This window comes from Bos taurus, chromosome 20 (assembly GCF_002263795.3).
Source record: "Bos taurus isolate L1 Dominette 01449 registration number 42190680 breed Hereford chromosome 20, ARS-UCD2.0, whole genome shotgun sequence".
NCBI classification, from domain to species: domain Eukaryota; kingdom Metazoa; phylum Chordata; class Mammalia; order Artiodactyla; family Bovidae; genus Bos; species Bos taurus.
This window is the reverse complement of record NC_037347.1, coordinates 28,774,364-28,800,026: the sequence shown is the minus strand read 5'-3', so window position 1 is coordinate 28,800,026 and position 25,663 is coordinate 28,774,364. Positions and strand designations below refer to the sequence as shown.

The window sequence follows — 25,663 nt, the reverse complement described above, 5'->3', positions numbered from 1 at the left end:
AGCACTTCCTTTTACTCTTAGAAAATTAATTTAAATTCAGCTTCATCAAGAAAATAGCATCTATCAGATATAAACTCCCATAAATTGATTACACTTTATTCTTACCTACAATTGCTTTCACTGAACTTTACCTCTAAGGCTTCTGCCTCAAAGGAGTTGTGGGGAGGAGATATTAACATGCAAGACAAAGAATCCCTCTTCTAATACTCAACTTCCACTGGGATTTTATTTAATGTTTTATATAACTGATACTACCTCTCTGGTAAACTTCTTCTAACTCCCACCAATCAAATGTTGCCCTTTGAAAACACAGTATTAATTTGACATTATTACTGTATTCTCTTTATTTCTTTTACTCCCAAATTCCTGCAATGAATGATGAATGTAAGAGAAAATACTTTTCTCTTTGTATTATTCATTATAAACAATCTTTTCTACTGTTAAGCGTGTGCATGTGTGCACATGTGCATACACACACACACAAACACACACACACACATACACCTTACCCATGTCACTCTTCAGTACAGGTCAGTGCTCCATGTAATAGTCACTTGGAGACCTACACTCTTTCCATCTTGTGAAACAATCTTGGAGGAGAAAGAGAGATTAATCCTGTGGTTTTACAATGACTTTCTCATTTTAGTGCTTCCTAAAGTGGTGGCTCTGATGGTTAAGAATCACCCTGCAATGCAGGAGACCTGGGTTTTATCTCTGGGTCGGGGAGGAATGGCAACCCACTCCAGTACTATTGCCTGGAAAATCCCATGGATGGAGGAGCCTGGGAGGCTTCAGTCCATGGGGTTGCAAAGAGTCAGACACGACTGAGCAACTTCACTTTCTTTTCTTTTGGGAAGATTCCCTGGTAAAGAGAATGGCTACCCACTCCAGTATTCTTGCCTGGAGGATCCCAGGTGGGCTATTGTCCATGGGGTCACAAAGAGTTGGACATAACTGAGTGACTAACACTTCCTCATTTTACATGTCAGCAATGCAATGTTAAGTGTGGAGAGATAGGAAACTAGTTTAAGAGGCTGTAGAATAAAGGGAAGAAGCACAAGAGCCCTGCTAGTTGTCATAACTAAACATAAGGTTCACCTCCTTTGGAAAGGATATTCAAAGCCCCAGATCTACCAGTCCCAGAGTTCAAACCCAGGCTCCACTACTTACTAGGTGTATAACCTTGAGCAAATTAGTTATCATATCTGAAATTCATTGTATTTATCTGTAATGTTAGTTAAGTAACAGCACCTACCTCAAAGGATTACCGTACAAATTAAATGGATTACTATCCATAGGGTATTTTGAAAGTACAGATCACATAATAAGCCAAGTCAAAAGGTTAGACTTTATTTTTCCATATTTTCCCCTAGATTATAAATTCCTTAAGTACTGGCACTATGAAAACCTTAACAGTGTCTGACAAACAGTGTTTGCTTAATACAGGCACATCAAATGCGTAGCATATATGAGTGAGTGAATGAGTGACAGTCGCTCAGTTGTGCCCGACTCTGTGACCCCAGGAATGGTAGCCTGGGGTCTTCCTCTATCTATGGAATTCTCCAGGCAAGAATACTGGAGTGGGTTGCCATATCCAAAATCTCATGTAATATACATATACACAATATATTAGAGAAGAAAATGGCAACCTACTCCAGAATTCTTGCCTGGAAAATTCCATGGACAGAGGAGCCTGGCTTGCTGCAGTCCTTGGGTTTGCAAACAGTCAGACATGACTTATCGACTGAACAATGATACTGTATATATATGATGTACATATATATAAGCTCATATAATGGTTTCATGAGTTCTGTAAGATAAATATTTTAATCTCCATGTAAATAGATGAGGGAAAGGAGGTTAAAAGAAATCGTATAATCTACCCAAAGTCATACAACTAATCAGAATTCAAATCCAGGCCTCTCTTTCTGTAGTGTTCTTTTCCATTACTGCACACCATCTAGAAGTGGGTAAGCCAATTTACCTACTATACGACCATAGCAGCATTTATTACATAGCTAAAATTATTTTTTGTGTGAATCTTCTCCAATTCTACCAATTATTCAATTAGCAGGCAACATGCTATATTTAATTAATGGTCAGTGTTAGCAACATGGATTAAAATGGGATCAAAGAACAAATTGAATTAGAGGGAGAGCCAATTAATTTTTAAACAATTGAATATCTTTGGTGAGGGAAGACTCATGATGACTCCAAGGTTTGCAGCTTAGCCATTAACTAAGATTTAGAGCATTGCAAAAAGAGAAAGTTGGGGAAGAAAGCTGTCTAGGGGGGCTTGTCAAGTAAGCAGCAGGACAAACAGACCAGTGATCCAAAGGAGAGGTCTGCCCCAGATAGAGGTGTAGGATGCAGCATCATATAGATAGACTAAAAAACATAGACGAAAGGGAGTTCACTCAGAGATTTAAATGAGACTTTTTTAGGTGTATGAAAGTTCAGGTAGCATGCAAGCAAACTGAACTAATAGTAACCTAACATCTCGCACTTTTTCCAATGTATCCCATAGTTCTAATGTATTCCTGGATATAATTATTTTACCTACTCTCCAACTTATCATTACTTCAGTTGGTTAATGATATTAAGATATTAATTAAAAAAGGAAACCATTAGACTAAGGTGGTTCTAATGCATTAGTAACCTGTGTAAGGAAACCAAACTCTAACCTAGAGTCAATTCAAGTAAACATATCTGTATCTGAGAAGATAAATTTATGAACAACCAATCACAAACAGAAAACTAGGCTTTCCCAATTAAGGTATCAACTTGAGATACAGTCAAACAATTTTCTTGCTTCACTACCACATAGGCTCTTCAAAAGTGTTTCCTCTGAGTCCTGTCAGCAAAAAGCTTCTAACCACATTCAGTTTGCACGCATGATAAGACACGTGAGTTGTGTTCCACTGTTTGTGACCCTGTGAACTGTAGCCCACCAGGCTTTTCTGTCTATGGGATTCTTCATGCAAGAATACTGGAGTAGGTTCCAGTCCCTTCTCCAGAGGATCTTCCCAACCCAGGGATTGAACCCGTGTCTCTCATATCTCCTGCATTGGTAGAGAGGTTTTTTACCACTAGCACCACCTGGGAAGCTTTTGGTTTGGCGCTGCTCAATTCAAATTGACGCTTGCTAAAAATTCTTGAAAAATTAAATGTGCCTCAGTTTATTTTTCAACAGAAGAAAATGTACAGCGCAAATGCAATATACCACATTGCATTTTAAAAACTGACCTTGATTACTGACTTCTAAAATGAAAGATTTCAACTTCAAGAAGTTTCTAGCAACTTATAAATGAAGAATGAATGGGAGTCAATAAAGTATCAGTGAATAGAAAACCCAATTTTAGAATAAGACACCAATGCTATTTGGACACAAATGACCACCTATCCTAAATGGAAATAATTTTGTTTGTCCAGGATCTATTCTTTCTTCTGGTAAAAGTATCACAGTTTTGATTTAAGGAAATAACTTTTACCTATGGAGTACAGCCTTTTAAGATTGTAAACCAAGGAGTTTAATTCTCTTCTGACCAATGGGTGCATGGATGATCCCAGTTTGGTAAGTAAACTCTGGTTATCTCTCAAAATTAGAAGAAATTTGTTCAGAAAATATATCTATTACACTCTCCACATATCAGACTCATTCTAAAAATAAAATATCAACTTGTGCTTCCAGAAAACTATTTGATTTTGAATGTATGCTTTACTTTCCTATGTACTAGAGTGTTCTATACTAATCACAGGAAATATAGATCACAAAATGGAGTATTTGTCCTTCATTAACATTATTAAATTTGCATATCTGAGGTTATTGATATTTCTCCCGGCAATCTTGATTCCAGCTTGTGCTTCTTCCAGCCCAGTGTTTCTCACGATGTACTTGGCATATAAGTTAAATAAGCAAGGTGACAATATACAGCCTTGATGTACTCCTTTTCCTATTTGGAACCAGTCTGTTGTTCCATGTCCAATTCTAACTGTTGCTTCCTGACCTACATATAGGTTTCTCAAGAGGCAGGTCAGGTGGTCTGGTGTTCCCATCTCTTTCAGAATTTTCCACAGTGTATTGTGATCCACACAGTCAAAGGTTTTGGCATAGTCAATAAAGCAGAAATAGATATTTTTCTGGAACTCTCTTCCTTTTTCCATGATCCAGAGGATATTGGCAATTTGATCTCTGGTTCCTCTGCCTTTTCTAAAACCAGCTTGAACATCTGGAAGTTCACGGTTCACGTATTGCTGAAGCAAGGCTTGGAGAATTTTGAGTATTACTTTACTAGCATGTGAGATGAGTGCAATTGTGTGGTAGTTTGAGCATTCTTTGGCACTGCCTTTCTTTGGGATTGGAGTGGAAACTGACCTTTTCTAGCCCTGTGGCCACTGCTGAGTGCTCCAAATTTGCTGGCATATTGAGTACAGCACTTTCACAGCATCCTCTAAAAGTTGGCTTATAGCTCAGCATTCAGAAAACTAAGATCATGGCATCTGGTCCCACCACTTCATGGGAAATAGATGAGGAAACAGTGGAAACTGTCAAATTTTATTTTTCTAGGCTCCAAAATCACTGCAGATGGTGATTGCAGCCATGAAATTAAAAGACAATTACTCCTTGGAAGGAAAGTTATGACCAACCTAGACAGCATATTCAAAAGCAGAGACATTACTTTGCCAACAAAGGTTTGTCTAGTCAAGGCTTGATTTTTCCAGTGGTCATGTGCGGATGTGACAGCTGGACTATAAAGAGAGCTGAGCACCGAAGAATTGATGCTTTTGAACTGTGGTGTTAGAGAAGACTCTTGAGAGTCCCTTGGACTGCAAGGAGATCCAACCAGTCCATTCTAAAGGAGATCAGTTCTGGGTGTTCATTGGAAGGACTGATGCTAAAGCTGAAACTCCAGTACTTTGGCCACCTCATGTGAAGAGTTGACTCATTGGAAAAGACTATGATGCTAGAAGGGATTGGGGGCAAGAGGAGAAGGGGATGACCAAGGATGAGATGGCTGGATGGCATCACTGACTCAATGGACATGAGTTTGAGTAAACTCCGGGAGATGGTGATGGACAGGGAGGCCTGGTGTGCTGCGATTCATGGGGTCACAAAGAGTCGGACACGACTGAGCAACTGAACTGAACTGAACTGAACATTATTAAAGAGGAAATTTTACTTCATTTTTACCACAAATATCTAGACAAAAATATTGAATTTAAGAAAAATAAAAACTTAATAGCCTACAAACAATGATTGTTTAAAAATAATATTTAAAATATTAGGTGTTGTATAGCATCATAAATAGGGAAGACTTTCCGAAACATATAACCAGCTCACAACCCATATCTCTCTCTCACCTGCTATTTTGGTAGAAGTGATATAATTATCATTAGAAACAGTTTAAGTATTCTTTCTTTAAATTCACCTGGATATGGTCTCCTGAGAGGAAATGTAGACACCTTGAAGCTGCGGAGGGGATCAAGCACCCTAAGGATAATGGCACTGCAGTTATCGTTTCTGTGGTTTTGGAGACCATACTTGGAACTGGGGCCCCAGTGTTCCACATCAGAATCCCAAGTCGCTGCTCTGAGCTATAGATTCACAGCACTTGCAGGTAGAGTTTACCTCTCTTCTGGCCTCAGGTGTTTCCGCCCCTCCACAGCTTTTGCACCAGAACCTGACCCCTGACTCCTCTGCTCCAAAAGAGCCCCAGCACTTTGGGGGCAAGGCATAAAGGAGAATTTGGGTTTACTTGACAGGCGGTATGAGCCACACTTCCTAAGAAAGTGTGTGAGACAAGAAGCCTCAGGCACCTGAAGCACCTAGGTATGTGTCATCCCAGGAACTCTTGGAACACCCGGTAGTCTCGCAAGATCCCAAGCAATCACCCTTCCTCTGGGAAGAGTGGTTGACCCCAGCCCCCGCGGGATTGATTTTGCCTCTCTCGGAGCCTCGGAGCATCAGCCTCTGGGCTTATGCTCACCCTGCCCTTCCACGGGACCTGCACTTCCTTCTCCAACACACCAAAGCCACACAGCACACCGCGCTGGCTGCTTCTGTGGGTTCCTGTCTGCCTTCCTGGGAAGTCCCGCAATCCACCTGCCCATAGGCCGCAGCTCCACCCTCAGTCATTAAAGATGTTAAAAAAAGAACTTTTCCTAATGAAGCGGTTTAGCGGAAGGGCCCAAGTCCCCATAGCAGGGTGCTGGCAGACGGCTGGGTTAGAAAGAGAGAGCAATGTCTGGAGACTGTTCTTCAGCAGAAAGGCTTGAGGAGCAGTCTCCTGAGGCAAATTCTAGATGCCTCACAACTGCCTGGAGGAACGACTGCCCTCAAAGATAAAGGAACCCTGAGCTCAGCTTGCTGCAGCCTTTGACCTTGCCAGACATAGCCCTGGTCTTCTAGGAGCCTGTACCTGTATCCTACTGCTTCGGCCTGGTGTCCTGGACTTCCGGAAAACAGCAGACTCCGGTAGGTGCAGCGCAGTTCCCTCCGTAAGCAGGGCCTCAGTTGTTACTGCCCTTCACCTCTTCTGGGACAAGAGTCCCACTTCTCGCTCTTTGCCAGCCCCCAGGACAAATTAGAGCCACCGTGTGACTCTCATTCTTGGGTCCTTTGAGTCCAGGAAGTGTCTGCAAGGATGCGTCCCCGCTTGCTAGGTGCCCCGAGCCAGACTTCAGAATGACTTCAGAATCACACAAGGTCTCGTCCAGCAGGTGTTCCTTGGTTCTGTCAGTAAGTAGCTTCTTGCTTGGAGTTTCTGGGTGATAGACCTAGTTAATGCAGTTGTATGGAAATCTCTTTGACATGATCTCGCGAGATTGACCAGGTTCAAGGAAGGATGGGAAGGCATAGAAACCTATATCAAGGTGACACAGGCCGCCGGAATGAATGAGTGAACATCTAACTTGCTGAGATTATTATTCGTGTGGAATGGGAAAGGAGGATGAGGGGGAAGGTTCCTAAGATTTATAGCCAAAATAATAATTAATATAGTATTATTAAAACATTTGTTTATATATGTAAATTAGGTAATATAAAAAGATACTCATGAATCACACCTCTGTATAAAAAGTAGACAAACATAAACAACCATAATTTCATCACTATTATAATAAGCATTGACGTAATTACTTTTTTTTAAGCTTTCATAGTTGTAGCAGCAGCAACAAAACATCCCTCTATCCAAAAGTTTCTCTATCAAAAAATAAAAATAAAAATTTCCTGGCCTATCTATTTAGATTTAATTTAATAATCTAGCTAGCCATTTTAGATTAATTATAGGTTGAATAAAATAACCAATAGTTAAGAATGAGATATTTGCACTTGAAGATCTGGGGAACGTAAAGAAAAATAGCCTAACAGTAGAGAGAGGGGTGGCAGATATACCAGATCATCAGTCCTCACTGTCGGTACCCAAGGCACAAGTCTATTGTCTCTCACTCTGAGTCCAGCTGTCAGTCACCAGTTGTTAGGAAAAGTGGAAAATTAGGATAGGAAAATTGTTACTCTCCCTGCTCTTAGTAATCAACAAATTCCAAGAATAGAAGACAATCAAATGGAAATTAAACCAGTCCTCACATAACTTACTAAATGAGGCCTCACAGAACTTACTAAATGAGGATTGTTCCAAGAAATAATCTTATAATGGTTTTCTGTAAAATGTCTAAACTTAGCTTTAGACAGAAGAATTTTTCTTAAATCTATCTATTCCTTTGTCTTTTTTATTCCCTCTTCTTGCCTTGTTTTCCCCTTTGTACCCAATATGTATATTATTGTCTCTTACAAGCAGTCAGATTCATTTCTCAGGGGAAATAAAATGATATCTAACATTTTATAAACCTTCTTCCCATTTCTTTTAGCTTTTTAATTCTGAATGATACTGGGGATTATTTATATCCTTAGAATATCTTTAATTTTTAAAAATATATAGAACAGTACCTAGAAGAAAATAAAAATTATCATAAAGATTTATCCATTTTTAATAACTTTTCTTTTGGAGCACAGTTGTTTATTTTTAATTCACTTTCTTATTATTCAGAGTTACATTATTATATACCTCAGGCTTTATTTTCTGGTATATATCCATTTTTAGAATGTTCTTCAGTATGAGTTTATATGGTTAAGTGAGTCCAGTATTTTTAGCTTGTCATTATTAGAATTCATGGCCTCTGTTTTGATCTTTGTTTTGTCAATCCTGAGATTTGGTTATTTGTTTTATACTCCAGCCATGAACTTAAAAAACGCTTACTCCTTGGAAGGAAAGTTATGACCAACCTAGATGGCATATTCAAAAGCAGAGGCATTACTCTGCCAACAAAGGTCCGTCTAGTCAAGGCTATGGTTTTTCCTGTGGTCATGTATGGATGTGAGAGTTGGACTGTGAAGAAGGCTGAGCGCCAAAGAATTGATGCTTTTGAACTGTGGTGTTGGAGAAGACTCTTGAGAGTCCCTTGGACTGCAAGGAGATCCAGCCAGTCCATTCTGAAGGAGATCAGCCCTGGGATTTCTTTGGAAGGAATGATGCTAAAGCTGAAACTCCAGTACTTTGGACACCTCATGTGAAGAGTTGACTCATTGGAAAAGACTCTGATGCTGGGAGGGATTGGGGGCAGGAGGAGAAGGGGATGACAGAGGATGAGATCGCTGGATGGCATCACTGACTCGATGGACGTGAGTCTCAGTGAACTCCAGGAGTTGGTGATGGACAGGGAGGCCTGGCGCGCTGCGATTCATGGGGTCGCAAAGAGTCGGACACGACTGAGCGACTGATCTGATCTGATCTGATCTGATACTAGGGATTCTACCTCACTAGAGCTGCCAGATATAGCAAAGAAAAATGTGGGGTGTGAAGTTAAATTTGAACTTCAGGTAAGAAGCATTTTTGTGTGTAAGTACGTCCCATGCAATAGTTGGGTATACATGTTATAAATAATATTGTTTATCTGATATTCAAGTTTAAGTGCATAAGCTATAGCAAATAAAAATATAAGACATTCAGTTAAATTTTAATTTCAGATAAACAGTGAATGATTGTTTATTATAAGTATTTTATCTGGTAACTCTATACTCCATCAAATTTAGAATGAGGGTAGAGTGGAGGGATAGGACAGTTCTACGTGGGATCATTTCCCCGGTTCAGAATGTAGCACTAGAACTTCAATTCCAAAGGCCAGGGATCTCCACAATGCTTCTTCAGAAGGTAGGAGCTGGGGAATGGGTGAGGCTCAACATTCTATTTGCCTCCACGTTGGGGGTATTAATGGAAATTCTCCCCTCACTAAGAGGGGTCCTGAGCTTGGGTTTAGTGTGAAGAACCATACCAGACTGTGCTTTTCTGTTCTGCTCAGAAATATTTCTCATTCTACCCAGAGAGTCTGGGTTTTTGTTTGTTTCTTTGCTGTGGTTTTTAAATTAAATTGTCCTATTTACCCTATGTGAATGGTGTTGGTAAATTTATTGTTAGTTGCTTTTTTTCTCTTTTCCATTTTTTTCTCATGTTTTCAGGGTTTGACAGAGAGAGTGGAGTCTATGGAGATCTTGCTTAGTTTAGAAATGCTCTCTTTAGAATTTCTTTTAAATCTACACACTTTATAAATAAAATTGTTTCAGGTAAAATCTTGCAGTAACAGACAAGAGCATTTAGTGTGTTGGTTGGTATTAGAGACTGCCTGACTCTCAGGCCTTTGAGTTAAATCACACAGGTTCAAAGCTCAATTCTACACTTTCTGGAAACCCAAGCAAGGCTCAGCTTCATTAAACCTCACTGTCAGCGGGGCATAATATAGCACTGCTTTCCTTACAGATGTTTTCTGAGAATGAAATGAATAAGGCATGTTATTTAACAATGTCTGGCACATAGAAAATGCTCAGCAAACACTGGTGACTCATTGTTTCAACTATTAAAATATATCTTTCTATTCTTAGACTCACAAAACATTAGAACTGGAAGAAACCTTCACACTTACAAAATGTTAAATGCATGTGGTAATTTATTATTTCTAGGTACAATAAATAGTGAATAAGATACTGTTGTCTAAATGTCACATTTCTCAGCACTATTGCTTTCCTGGGAAGGAGGGGTTGTTAAGGAAAGTTGAGATTTATCTATAGTAAAAAGAGCAATACTGTATTTAGAATGATTTTTCTAACTAACATGGTAATTTCTGATGCTAGAAACCTTCCATTTCTCAGACTGGGTTTGTTTTTTAAACTGTTGGTGTTGTTGTGAAATAGGGGTCTTTGAATGAGGAAAAGACAAGGCAATACAAACAAGTAGACTCAAATACCTTGTAGCTTAAAATTAGGAGAAAATAAACAGACATTTTCAGCATTTGAGCTCACCCTGATGCCTTCCTCAGTGACAAAGGATGTCCCTATATAGTGTGACAATGTCTGTGGCTGGTTTTCTCCCCAGAAGGCTGTATGCGTAAGCTGCAGCTCATGTCCTTCAACAATTTCAAGGCCCAAGAGAGCACTTGCTCTGTCAGATTTCATGCAAAGACTTGATTCAGTAGTCTGACAAGCATGGTTCTCTCTCTTGTCTGAGCTCAATTTTTATTCTAAATTTTAAAAATTTATTTTATTATTATTTTATTTGCACATTTTGATTTATTAAGTGATTAAAAAAAGAAAAAAGTTATATTTGGAAAATTCAAACTGTTGCTGCTAAAGCTTCTTTTTTTAAATGCATAGGATCTAGACAATCACATTCAGTATTGAGACATACTGATGAAACTAAGATTACAAGTTCGATTCTCTCATAGACCAATTAGCTTCTTTTGTTTCTCATCCAGAAGATGAGATGGTCATTCATTCAGCCATTTATGAAGTGCTTAGTATTGGCCAAGCGTGGGCCACAGTCTAAGGAGAGATTAGTGCTTAGTTAGGACAAGTCTTTGCAATTAAAGAGCATGTTGTTCAGTTGACTGTGCCCCTGATTCCATCTGGCCAAACTATAAGAGTAGGGAAAAAAATCAAAGAAATTGAAGAAAAGGTGAAGAAAGAAATAGAAATGTAGCACAATTTCTGGAAACTAACCTATGGTGGAATCATTTTTGTATACAAATGAAAGTTTACTCAACAGATACTGCTTTTGCAAGTCAATATCCAATACACGACAATAGTGAATAATACTGATACGAAGCATGGTGGTTCCATTGCAGGAAGTTTGGTGATACAAAAAAGGAGAAAAGGTAAAGTTAGACTCAAGATCACAGTCCTTGAGGAAACAGACTTAAGTAGTTAAGACAACTTGTTCTTGTAACAGAAGTCTCCTTGACATTTCAGAAGTGGGCTCTTGTAGAGTCAAAGAAGATAGGGGATGAGTCAGACAACTACAGATATATGCAAATGAAGAGCAGATTCATTTAATTCATACAGTAATGTCAAACTATTTTAGAGTCTCAAAATTCAATTATTGTTTGTCCAGTTAGGAGCCACCTCTGGATGTTATAAAAAAGAGATTTCCGTTAATCATTTGGTTGCTCATACTGTGAATTCAATAAAGATTTTTAAAAACATGAAATTATTTTAAACGTTTTAAGGGACACTTAGAGTAACACAAATCACTATTTTATTTTATGGAGTTCAAGACCATTCAGACATCCTCTGATAATGTGTTATGCAAAAATATTTTGAAACTTGTGAAAGTAGGAATTAAGGGGAATCAGTAAGATAGCCTTCCTAGAGAAAGAACATGTTTTTCATGTTTTGAGACTACTGGCTGCTTGGTAAGTTCTTTCTCAAAACAACAAATGTTATTTCTTCTATGCCATTCCATAAGCCTTACTCCTATAAAAACAAGTTGGGAGGTTAAAAATAAAAAGAAAAGAAGGGAAAGAAAAGGAAATAGAGAAAGAAAGGAAAGAAGGAAGAAAATAAAAACCAATTGAGTGTAAAAACAAATTTGTGTGTATAAAAATCAACTAACAAATATAGTCAAGTAATTCAGTCTTCATAGAAAGATTTAAGAGTTCGTGCATATGTTATCAGAAAAAAAGATGAGAGGATTATTTCAAAATCTTCATTGAATCTGTCCTCCATGGCTAACAATAGATATTTGGCAAAACCAATACAATAGTGTAAAGTTTAAAAATAAAATTAAATTAAATTAAATTTAAAAAAAAAATCAAAAAATATTGAAGAAAAAAAGATAGCCCTCGTCTGTTGTTTCATAAACTTAATTTTTCCCACGGTTGATTCTGTGCTTCAGCTCTTTTCATGTGGGCTGTAGACCCTAAGGGTCCATTTGTTCTGTTTGTTTTCATGAGAAGCTTGAAACATTGTCTCAACAAGTTTGGTCAACTTCCATGAAATAAGTTTTTCCCTTCCTTTCTATTCTTTTTCTTCTTCCTTCCTTCACTTCTGGATCCCTTCCAACTCCTAGTAAAATATGTTTTGGTTTTGTTTTGCTTTTTACTACTGACCATTATAGAGATTTTCTTTCCATGTAGAACTATTTCTCATCAGAAGCATTTGGACAAAATATATTGTAACCAAAAAACAATAAAGTATAATTGGTATTATAAATTTAGGTTAATTTTAAATACTTGAAATAATAATCATCACTTAAAATCCTTTTGAGTTGACTTAACTTCAAAGCCATGCTTAAAATTTCAGAAAGGAAAATTTAATCTTTACAAAAAGCAATAAAGCTTACCAAAAACTCCAGCAATTTTGAAATAAGATAGAAAATGAATTCAAATATACTTCTAATATTTAATGCACTTTTTTGCATAAATGTTGCATTGATTACATGCATTCACAGGAGACAAAAATAATATGTCTAGACAGCTGATGGCTACGTGAGTAGCCTGGAAGTTTTTAGGGTTCAGAACTGAATATATTTAGTTAGAAGCCTTTCTGTATGGTTTCACAATTAAGATACATTTTAAATTACATTTTGGATACTGGCCAGCTCTTTTTCAGAACTTTATTTATCATGTAAAAAATTCTAAGAACCGTTGAATCATAGATGGCAGCAATTGTAACACTTCCTGTCAGAATTTTTATTTTAAGGAATATGTAAATTATCTTCTAATGGACAAAGATTTCTGAAAGTTATGAAGAATACATAGTACTTTTGCCCATGGTTTCTCCTATAAAAAATTAATCTGGCTTGTTAATTCCAAAGTCATCATTCTTCATACATAGGGAAATATATTCCATAATGCTGTACTATGAATAGTACATCCTCATCTCAGCAGATATGAAAGTTGTACTCTAGCAAGAAATAGTTGGGGACAAGAATCTCACATATCGATTTCAACAACACATTTACATTTCTTTCCAGGGTTCTTTGCCCATATGGTGTCCCCTCACATCAAAAAGAAAGCAAGCAAATGAATATAAACAACAATAAACCTTGACTACATATACATGTGTTGTGAAGTGAAGTGAAGTCGCTCAGTCGTGTCCGACTCTTTGTGACCCGTGGACTGTAGCCCACCAAGCTCCTCCGTCCATGGGATTCTCCAGGCAAGAATACTAGAGTGGGTTGCCATTTCCTTCTCCAGGGGATCTTCCCGACCCAGGGGTCGAACCCAGGTCTTCCACATTGCAGGCAGATGCTTTAACCTCTGCGCCACCAGGGTACATGTGTTGAGTTCCCGGTAAAGTACCATAATGCAATTCAAAAGATAATGAAAAACCAATGACAAAGCTTCAGAATGCCTAACATTTCACAGTTGTTGTTGTTGAATCACTCAGTTGTGTCCGGTTCTTTGAGACCCCATGGACTACAGCATGGTAGGCTTCCCTGTCCTTCACTATCTCCACAACTTCTTAAATAGTTTAGCTAGTGTTCTGCACAACTTAATATCCTTGTTTATCTTTTCAATCAGACAAGGTGCAATTAAATGATAATTCCACTGAAAAGACCTATGCTAATGGGAAATGCAAACTGCATATCTGAGAAACTAAAATGTAAATACTGTAAAAAAAATAGCATATGAAAATTAAAAAAACAAAACCCCGCTGAAGTATGAAGAAATGGCTCCAAACAGTGGAGACCTAGGAAATAGCAGCACCATGAAAAAGATTAATTTGTCCTGGATTAATCATGAGTCTCTCTCTCCCTCTTTCAGTCTCTGCCACTGCCTCTGATTCTCTCTTGCCTTTATGAAACAAAGAAAGAAGAATTTGAAAATGATAGTTTTTCATGTGACTACTCTTAACCAGTCCACAAATAAAATTATTCCCATACATCTTAGAAATTGTGGGAAGCTTCATCTGAGTTAATAATGCAACATGAGATCTATAAACAATTGCACTGATGTAATAAATACACATTTTACTTTTAAAATTTAATTTTCTCCTTTTAATATTTCTTGATGTACTGGAAAATATTTGTGAAATATTAATCAATCTTTTTCCTGCTATTTTCTCCCATACTGTCCTTTTTGCCTTTTGCCATGTTCAAACTACTATTAGTTTCTTTTTTTAATGCCCATTTCCTCAGGAGAGGGATACATTAGATAAAGGAATTTGAGGGTCTGGGAAACAAGGAACAGCTGCTCAGTAGCCCAGAGAGTCATAAGAAAATATCAACACCATGGATAAATTGGTGGAATCTGAGAATAGGAAGGTCAGTATGCTACTTGGAGAATAAAACACCCCAGAAGCAGCAAGACCCCAGGGGAAAAAATAGATATCTATTGTGCATGGGCTTCCCAGGTGACATGGTGATAGAGATACAGGTTCAATACCTGAGTCAGGAAGATCCCCTGGAGAAGGAAATGGCAACCCAATCCAGTATTCTTGCCTAGAAAATTCCATAGGCAGAGGAGCCTGGCAGGCACAGTTTGTGGTGTTGGAAAGAGTTGGACATGACTGAGCATGGACCTGTAGCAGTGCATGGGCAGACAGGGCTGCAGACCAAATTCTCAGAGAGAGCCCCCTGAGCTGGTGAGGCAAGAAAGCAGTCAGACAATTCCCATTATCACAAGAACGGCATGCAAACAGCAGTACCCGCTGATCTAAAATAATGTTAAAGACAGAACATACAGTTATATTTCTTTACATCTAATTTCCATGGACTGAGATTTGTATCCAGCTAATTTTCAAAATAATTATCACTTTAAAATGTCATCCTCCATCCATATGGCATTTCTGGGTTTAGCTGAGGAGTTAGAACATGGAATCTGACGGCTTCATTTCAAATCCTACCTCCTCTGCTTATGAGCTGAGAAAGTGATTTAGCTGCTCTGTGCTTCAGTCTCCTAATTTAATAAAAATAACACCCACTTTCTGAAGTCATGATAAGAATTAATGTCAATATCTGTGCTACTTAAATTCTTAATAACGAAACAAGAAATAATATATAAAAACAGATGACATCGAGAGATGGGGCTTCCAATTCAAGATGGTGGAGTAGAAGGATGTGGACTCATCTCCGCCTGTGACACCACTGAAATCACAACTAGCTGTTGAACAACCACAGATAGGAAGAAAACAGGCAAACCCACCAAAAAATACACCCCACATTCAAAGATAAAAAAGAAGCTGCAAAAAAGATGGTAGGAGTGGTGAAAACATGATAAAATTAAATCCCTTAACTGCTGGCTGGGCGACCCACAATGTCGAAAACAATAATGCCAAGGAAGTTCTCTCACTGTTTTGAAGGTTCTGAGTCTTGCATCAGGCTTCCCAGCCTGGGGATGTGGAAAGAAGACCGGGAATCACCAGGGAATCTGACTTCGAAGACCAGTGGGATTTGATTACACAGTATCCATAGGACTGGTTCACATACTGCTGAAGACTAGCTTCAAGGATTTTGAGCATTACCTTGCTAGCATGTGAAATGACAGCATTTGTATGGTAGTTTGAACATCCTTTGGCATTGCCTTTCCTTAGGATTAGAAAGAAAACTGACCCTTTCCAGACCTGTGGCCAGTGCTGAGTTTTCCAAATTTGCTGGCATATTGAGTGCAGCACTTTCACAGCATCCTTTTTTAGGATTTGAAATAGCTCAGCTGAAATTACATCACCTCCACTAGCTTTATTTGTAGTAATGCTTTGGTGTGTGAACTGAGAACTTCCAGATGTACAAGTTAGATTTATAAAAGGCAGAGGAACCAGAGATCAAAATGCTACCATCCATTGGATCATAGAAAAACAAGGGAATTCCAGGAAAACATGTACTTCTGCTTCATTGACTACACTAGAGCTTTTGACTGTGTGGATCACAATGAACTGTGGAAAATTCTTAAAGAGATGGGAATACCAGACTACCCCACCTGTCTCCTGAGAAACCTGTATGCAGGTCAAGAAGCAACAGTTAGAACCAGACATGCATGAAACAACAGACTGGTTCTAAATAGGGAAAGGAGTATGTCATGGTTATATACTGTCACCCTCCTTTTTTAACATTCACAGAGTACATCATGTGAAACTGGTATCAAAATTGCTGGAAGAAATATAGAGATAATATGGATATGGATATGCTCTCCTCAGATATGGAGATGATAGCACTCTAATGGCAGAAAGCGAAAAGGAACTAAAGAGCCTCTTGATAAGTGTCAAAGAGAAGAGTGAAAAAGCTGGCTTAAAACTCAACATTCAAAAACCTAAGATCATGGCATCTTGTCCCATCACTTCTTGGCAAATAGATGGGGAAAACTGACAGACTGTATTTGCTTGGGTTCCAAAATCACTACGGACAGTGACTGCAGCTATGAAATTAGAAGATGCTTGCTCCTTGGAAGAATAGCTATGATAAACCCAGACAGCATATTAAAAAGCAGAGACATCACTTTGCTGACAATGGTCCATATAATCCAAGCTATGGTTTTTCCAGTAGTCATGTACAGATGTGAAACTTGGACCATAAAGAAGGTTGAGCACCAAAAAATTGATGCTTTCAAATTGTGGTACTGAAGAAGTCTCTTGAAAGTCCTTTGGATAGCACAGAGATCAAACCAGTCAATTCTAAAGGAACTGAACCCTGAATATTTACTGGAAGGATTGATAGTGAAGCTGAAGTTCCAGTACTTTGGCCACCTGATGTGATGATCAAACTCATTGGAAAATACCCTGATGCTGGGAAAGATCAAGAGCAGGAGGAGAAGACGTCAACAGAGGATGAGATGGTTGGATGGCATCACTGACTCAATGGACATGAACTTGAGTAAACTCCAGAAGATAGTGAAGGATGGGAAGCCTGGCATGCTGCAGTCCATGGGGTAGCAAATAGTCAGACACAACTGAGCAACTGAACAACACAGGACTGGGGGAAACACAGACTCTACTCTTGGAGGGCACAAACAAAATCTTGTGCAAGCCAGGACCCAGGGGAAAGGAGCAGTGACCTCACAGGAGACTGTACCAGACCTACTTGTTAGTGATGTAGGGTCTCCTGTGGAAATGTGGGTTGGCAGTGACTTGCCATGGAGACAGGGGAACTGACATCACCAGTCCTGGAAGAGGCCTCTTGGCATAAGTACTCTTGGAGGTTGCCATTGTCCCTACCATACAGCCAGTAGACCCCAGGTCTGGGTCACCTCAGGCCAAACAACAGGGAGTGTGCATAGCCCCACCCATCAGTGGATAATTGGATTAAAGTTGCCCACCAGAGCAAGACCCAGTTTTCCCACCACAAATCCCTCCCATCAGAAAGCTTTTACTAGCCCCTTAGCCCCATGCACTAAAGGGTAGACGGAAGAAACAAAAAGAACCACAATACCTCAGCAGCTAGAACCAAAACCACATCACAGGAAGTTAACCAGGATGAAAAAACAGAGGATTTTGTCCCAAATGAAAAGACAAGGTAAAATCCTAGAAAGATAACCAAATGACGTGGAGATAGGCCAATTTTCCAGAAAAAAAAAAAAAAATTCAGAATAATGATAGTGAAGATAATTCAAAATCTTGGAAAAGAATAGAGGCAAAGTTTGAGAAGATGCAATGAATGTTTGTCAAAGGCCTAGAAGAACTAAAGTACAAACAAACAGAGATGAATAATATACTCTGCTGTGCTTAATCACTCAGTCATTTCCAACTCTTTGCAACCCCATGGACTATAGCCCACTGGGTTCCTCTGTCCATGGGATTCTCTAGGCAAGAATACTGGAGTGGGTTCCCATGTCCTTCTCCAGGGGATCTTCCCAACCCAGGGATTGAACTCATATCTCCCATATTGCAGACAGATTGTTTACTGTCTAAGCCACCAGGGCAGCCCAAGAATATTGGAGTGGGTAGCCTATCCCTTTTCCAGGGGATCTTCCTGACCCAGGAATCGACCCAGGGTCTCCTGCATTGCAGGCAGGTTTTTACCAGCTGAGCTATCAGGAAGTCCAGAATCAATAGCAGAATAACTGATGCAAATGAATGGATAAGTGACCTGGAGGACAGGATGGTGAAAATCACTGATGCAGAACAGAATATAGAAAAAAGAAAGAAAAAAAAAATGAAGATAGCATAAGAGACCTCTGGGACAACATTAAATGCATCAACATTCACATTATAGTTGTCCTGGAAGGAGAATAGAGAGGGAAAGGATGTGAGAAAATATTTGAAGAAATAATAGCTGAAACTTCCCTAACATGGGAAAGGAAATAATCAAACAAGACCAGGAAGCACAGAGAAGCCCAGGCAGGATAAACCCAAGGAGGAACACACTGAGACACATAGCAATCATAATGATGAAAATTAAAGACAAATAAAATATGAAAAGCAATAAGGAAAAAGTTGCAAATAACATACAAAGGAACTCCCATGAGGTTATCAGGTGATTTCTCAACAGAAACTCTACAAGCCAGGAAAGAATGGCATGATATATTTAAAGTGATAAAAGGGAAGAACCTGCGACCAAGAATACTCTACCCAGTAAGACTTTCTCACAGATTTGATGCAGAAATCAAGAGTTTTCCAGATAAGCAAAAGTTAAGAGAATTCAGCACCACCAAACCAGCTTTACAACAAATACTAAAGGAACTTCCCTAAGCAGGGAAGCACAAGAGATGGAAAAGACCTACACAAAATAAACCCAAAACAATTAAGAAAATGGTAATAGGATCATACATATCGATAATTACCTTATCTGTTAATGGATTAAATGCACTAAATAAAAGACAGATTTGCTGGGCAGATGAGAACATGGGCATGTATGTACTTCCACTTATCACATCACTCTACTTAACCCCTAAAATTGTATGTAATTATTTTATATTGTTAGGTTATTCATGAACAGTATGAAAAGGCAAAATGATAGGATACTGAAAGAGGAACTCCCCAGGTCAGTAGGTGCTAATATGCTACTGGAGATCAGTGGAGAAATAACTCCAGAAAGCACGAAGGGATGGAGCTAAAGCAAAAACAATACCCAGTTGTGGATGTGACTGGTGATAGAAGCAAGGTCCAATGCTGTAAAGAGCAATATCACATAGGAACCTGGAATGTCAGGTCCATGAATCAAGGCAAATTGGAAGTAGTCAAACAGGAGATGGCAAGAGTGAACATGGACATTCTAGGAATCAGTGAACTAAAATGGACTGGAATGGGTGAATTTAACTCAGATGACTTACTACTACTGTGGGCAGGAATCCCTTAGAAGAAATGGAGTAGCCATTTCTTCAGTAGTAACGCTGAAGAAGCTGAAGTTGAATGGTTCTATGAACCCTACAAGACCTACTAGAACTAACACCAAAAAAGATGTCCTTTTCATTATAGGGGACTGGAATGCAAAAGTAGGAAGTCAAGAAACACCTGGAGTAACAGGCAAATTTGGCCTTGGAATACAGAATGAAGCAGGGCAAAGGCTAATAGAGTTTTGCCAAGAGAACGCACTGGTCATAGAAAACATTCTCTTCCAACAGCACAAGAGAAGACTCTACACATGGACATCACCAGATGGTCAATATTGAAATCAGATTGATTATATTCTTGGCAGCCAAAGATGGAGAAGCTCTATACAGTCAACAAAAATAAGACCGGGAGCTGACTGTGGCTCAGATCATGAACTCCTTATTACCAAATTCAGACTTAAATTGAAGAAAGTAGGGAAAACCACTAGACCATTCAGGTATGACCTAAATCAAATGCCTTATGATTATACAGTGGAAGTGAGAAATATATTCAAGGGCCTAGATCTGATAGATAGAGTGCCTGATGAACTATGGAATGAGGTTCGTGACATTGTACAGGAGACAGGGATCAAGATCATCCCCATGGAAAAGAAATGCAAAAAAGCAAAATGGCTGTCTGGGGAGGCCTTACAAATAGCTGTGAAAAGGAGAGAAGCAAAAAGCAAAGAGAAAAGGAATGATATAAGCATCTGAATGCAGAGTTCCAAAGAATAGCAAGAAGAGATAAGAAAGCCTTCCTCAATGATCAATGCAAAGAAATAGAGGACAACAGAATGGGAAAGACTAGAGATCTCTTCAAGAAAATTAGAGATACCAAGGGGACATTTCATGCAAAGATGGGCTTGATAAAGGACAGAAATGGTATGGACTTAACAGAAGCAGAAGATATTAAGAAGAGGTGGCAAGAATACACAGAAAAACTGTACAAAAAAGATTTTCACGACCCAGATAATCACAATGGTGTGATCACTGACCTAGAGCCAGACATCCTGGAATGTGAAGTCAAGTGGGCCTTAGAAAACATCACTAGGAACAAAGCTAGTGGAGGTGACGGAATTCCAGTTGAGCTATTTCAAATCCTGAAAGATGATGCTGTGAAAGTGCTGCACTCAATATGCCAGCAAATTTGGAAAACTCAGCAGTGGCCACAGGACTGGAAAAGGTCAGTTTTCATTCCAGTCCCAAATAAAGTTCATTGGAAGGATTGATGCTGAGGCTGAAACTCCAGTACTTTGGCCACCTCATGCGAAGAGTTGACTCATTGGAAAAGACTCTGATGCTGGGAGGGATTGGGGGCAGGAGGAGAAGGGGACGACAGAGGATGAGATGGCTGGATGGCATCACCGACTTGATGCACATGAGTTTGAGTGAACTCTGGGAGTTGGTGATGGACAGGGAGGCCTGGTATGCTGCAATTCATGGTGTCGCAAAGAGTCGGACACGACTGAGCAACTGAACTGAACTGAACTGTTTTCCATCATGGCTTGCAATTGTAATTATCGTTTATTTTTTACCTGGCTATTGATTGTGAAAACTGATAAACATCTTTTACTCTTGTGTTATGTAACTATTATTCACTTAATACCAATGTATCATGATTTGTCAACATAAAATAATAAAATTCTATATCACTAAAACTACCATTTAATACAAAAACTTGTAATCTTTTTTTAATCAGATGCATAACTGAATTATCTTAGAAATTTTTGAAAAATGCAAATGCCCAGGTAGTGCTATTTTTCTCCAAATTTCCAGATGTATTTTTTGAGCATCCATGAGCAGCCATGTTAAACAATGAGCAGCCATGTTTAAAAACAATTGTACTATATGATGATCTTTTACTTTTATTTAGTTTGTTTCACTTTTTCTGTTTTATATTCAGTGCTCCCATTTCATCGAGTTTATATTTCCCAGTTTCTCTGTCTCTTTTTGTTGTTGGTGTTCTTTCTTAAGCCTTTATCAACTGTTGTAGAAAAGCTTCTGTATGTACACACGCATATATAGTATGTATAATATAGTATATATATTTTTTAAATATATTAATTTTTGCTTAGCTAAAAAAATGCATAACATTTTGGTTCCAGTTGTTTGATTTTGTGTGAGTAGAATGCTAGATTTCTAATTTATAGTCACTCAAAACTTTGATATAGTTCCATGTATTTTAGCAACTAGTATTACTGCTAAAAGTCTAGGACATTTATTATTTTAGTGATTTAAAGGCTTCTCTAGTAGCTCAGTTGGCAAAAGAATCTCCTTGCAGTGCAGGAGACCTGGGTTCAATCCCTGGGTCGGGAAGATCCCCTGGAGAAGGAAATGGCAACCCACTCCAGTACTCTTGCCTGGAGAATTCCATGGACAAAGGAGCCTGGTGGACTACAGCCCATAGGATAGGAAAGAGTCGGGCACGACTGTGTGACTTTCACTTTCTTTCAGTAATTAAAAAAAAAACTTCTAATTCTGTTCTGAGAATATAAAGAAATGCTATCTTGTAAAAAAATAAAAAAGAAAATTAACAAAGTGATACAGTGTTATTAACTCATTACAGATTTTTTTTCAAATTTCACAAAATTTTATGCTAGTGTCCATTATTTGTTTTTTTACTTTATTCAAGACTCCACATTGTATTAACTGCATGAGCAGCTTCAGCTGCATGCAATAAATTCTGGTAAATTCTCTTTTCATTTTTATTCTATTACAAGTATTTTCTAATTTTCCTTGTTATGGCTTCTCAGATACACCCATTATTTAAAAGTGGACATTTAATTTCCAGATACGTGGGATTTTGTTTAAAGTATCTTTAATATTAATATCTCACTTTGATACTAATTCCTCATTTAAATGCTTTCTTCTTTGCAATCACCCTCTGTGTTTTTTTTCAGTCTGACTTTAGTGAGGCTTTTGACGACTAAGTTGAAGATCTCTCTTGGTAAATGTCACATTTCTCTTGAAAAGATGTGGATTATTTTCATATATCTTTTGATATTGATTTCTAACATAATGCCACAGTAATAAGAGAACAGACTCTGTACAATTTCAATACACTTTTAGACCATGACATTTTTTCACCTGGTTTTATGTCCTTGATATGTTCCACTGTCTCCTACTTTACAGTCTATGAGAAGGTGAATAGAATTTGTTTCCTGTTATGTAAAAATTATATAAATCTTAATTATGTTGAATTGGTTCACAGAGTTTTCAGGTCTACTGCATCCTTCTACTTCTCTGTATATTCATTCTGTTAATTTTTGAGAGTTTGATATTTAAACTCCAACTAAAACTTGATTTATCTACTTAAAAAGACTGTAATATATAATGGAACTATATATAAACTTGTTCTGTATTTTCCAAGTCTCCTGTAAATGTGTTATCTTACTTTCATAATTTAAAAAAATAGATGACATCAAAAATGAAGTAACTGAACCAGTTTGCTCAAGGATAGTACAAATGCTAAGTAAAGCACTGTGGAAAGGAGGGTAAGGGAATGCACAAATCAAATTCCAAAACCATGCCAGTCACAACTACATTTCTTCATTAAAGGTCCCCATCATGTATTGAGAAAAAGGTGCAGAGAAGTGAGACATTTAAATACAACATCACCATTCATAAACCATCACTGTTAACAATGTGATGCCCTTTACGATATACACTTTTAAAGATTCTCGTTCTTTAACATATATCATAATACCCATTTTACTATATAACAATATATGTGTACTTTATATTGTTTACACTATTTTTCACCTAAAACCACTATAAAATCATTTTAATATTTATACATAAATGTTTACTACACTTTTAATTCAAACACTATGAATTTTTTATCTTGATTATGAATAAATAATGCCAAATTACTTTCTAGATTTTGCCATTTTATAATAAGTAGATATTTATTATCTAGAAATGTGTCTTAAATGTTCTCTTCCACCAGTACAGTATTGTACATTTTCCTCCCTATAGTCTAATTTCTTTTTTGAATATATCTCAAACAGTCTCAAAACTAGCTGCTTGTCTGACAGGAATTTGTGATATAACATAAGGCAGTATGAGTCTGACACCTGCTGGCTACTTCTGAAGTTGCACAATTACCTGTTTAAATTTAAATTGTAATTTCACTTTACAGAACAAGGAGAATCTGGTCTCAGTGTTTCTTTGTGAAGTAAAGATCATTTGTCATTTTGGGCAGGTATTTTGGATTCTAATTTTCTTAATAAACTTATTTATTACTTCATATTTTTGATTCTTGAAATGGGTCAATATTTTAAGTTGAAGCTTAAGAAAGACTTAAAACTCAATATTACTTAAATTTTATTTAAAAACTGTCATTTGATATTTTAACTTACTATCAAGTATAATATATTAGCAATCTTTTTTAAATTAATATTACCAAATCGATTATTCTTTAAAACATTTTTTAAAACAAAGAAATATTACTCCACCATTCAAATAGAAAATAAAACTCCCATTCAGGAATTTTTATTATTAGTTTCTAAAGCTGAAACCTATCAGCTTACCAGTATTGTAATTATAATGACAGTATATCAGTATTTTGATCTTTACACCACTTAGAATTTTTCCCCCCAGATAATCATTAGCATCTTTACTTTTCATGGATGCTTTGAGTACATCCTGATTTATTTAATCATCCACCTTTTTATTTAAGTGCTCACTGTTTCCAATTTCGTTTGACTCAAAATTAAGCAAATTAATCATTTATCATAGATACTTTATTTTAAAAAATTAGACGTTCTTACACTTGAGAGATTTAAAGTAGTGTCCAAGATGAATATTATTTAGGCATTTAAAACTAGTATTAAATATAAGTAAATTCTAAAGCCAACTAGGTATGATAGGGATTTATGTTTTGATCTGAAATATTTCTAATGGACAACTATTCATCTGATCTGCATTTGTGTGAAAAACTGACCTAAGCATAAGAAGGAATGAGACACAGTTGTCTCATTTCTTGCACTGAAAAATACCATTTTTTGTGGAGATGAGATTCAATAACCATTTATAATGCAAAGCAGAAGTGAATCACTGAATGGAAAAGGTCAAAGAAAGATGTGACTTCCAGAAAGAATATTCAAGGAAGGCTTCATCTATAGGAAAATATGAATTTCATGTTTCTTCTTTGACCCATTCCATTTCTACATGTTAGCAAAATTAGGATTTTTATGGTCTGAATCACATGAGAAACCTTGAGGTACTATTACTAGACATTGAAGTGGGATTAGGTAGAATTTGCTGCATAATTTCCTATGGTTAATTATTTTTTAAAAATTGTGGCACATCGTGTTCAAAGGAATACTAGTAGGGCTGACTTTCTGCAGATGTGGCTATTTTCCCCAGATTTACCTATTCCTTGCAAGATCAGATTCAATCCACACATTACACAATCACTGCCTCTGTTGTGACATAGTAATAAAGATACAGTGTGGCTTTCAAGTAATAGAAGGAATTTTATGAAGATGCTCAACATACAAAGTGGCTTAAATTGCAGCTCCTGTGTTAAACCACGTGGGAATAAGCCTGTGAAAGAGCTGGTCAGACTTCCCCAGCACTTACCTTCACTCTTGCTTCCTCTCACTGAAACTTGCCCTTCTTCGAGGAGCTATAGCAGAAAGAAAAAAGCAGCCCCTGACATTAGAGAACCAACCTGACACCACAGCCACTGTTTTTAGAAGCTGTCTGGGTGCTCATGTTCTTGTCTTGCTGGACGTAAAGAATCTCACAGAACAAGAAGGTCACTCTTCAACCATGAAGTGTGTGACAAAACAAGACCGCTTAATAGTTTTGTCTAAGCAGAGAAAAAACAAGGTCGCTAAGCAAACAGCAAAATAATCTAATAGCTTCCTCTCCAAGCTAATATGACCACATTGAGTATATTTCTTCTCTAGAATGATATACTATATAGTAATATGCTTTATGCTTACTCGGACCCTTCCTCCAATCACCTAACTGAAACTCAAGTTCTTTCCAACACACTCTTTTTGAGACCCCCATGGTTTCCTATGGTATATACACTTCCAATGTGTGTTACTGGTGGTCTTTGATGGAGAAGTACAATTAACTTTTA

General features: G+C 37.7%; 1 long non-coding RNA gene and 1 other non-coding gene across 2 annotated transcripts in view; one reads left to right on the top strand and one right to left on the bottom strand.

Annotated features, from left to right (window-relative positions):
* LOC132343227 (uncharacterized) overlaps positions 1 to 25,383 on the bottom strand; it is a 141,435-nt gene extending 116,052 nt beyond the window's left edge. The window contains exon 1 of the long non-coding RNA XR_009491955.1: positions 510 to 25,383. This is a non-coding gene — a long non-coding RNA (uncharacterized lncRNA). The remainder of the gene's footprint in view (positions 1 to 509) is intronic.
* MIR10163 (microRNA mir-10163) lies at positions 10,461 to 10,555 on the top strand. Its single transcript, NR_162193.1, has one exon. It is a non-coding gene; the product is annotated as a microRNA mir-10163 (primary transcript).
* Positions 25,384 to 25,663: the final 280 nt, after the last annotated feature.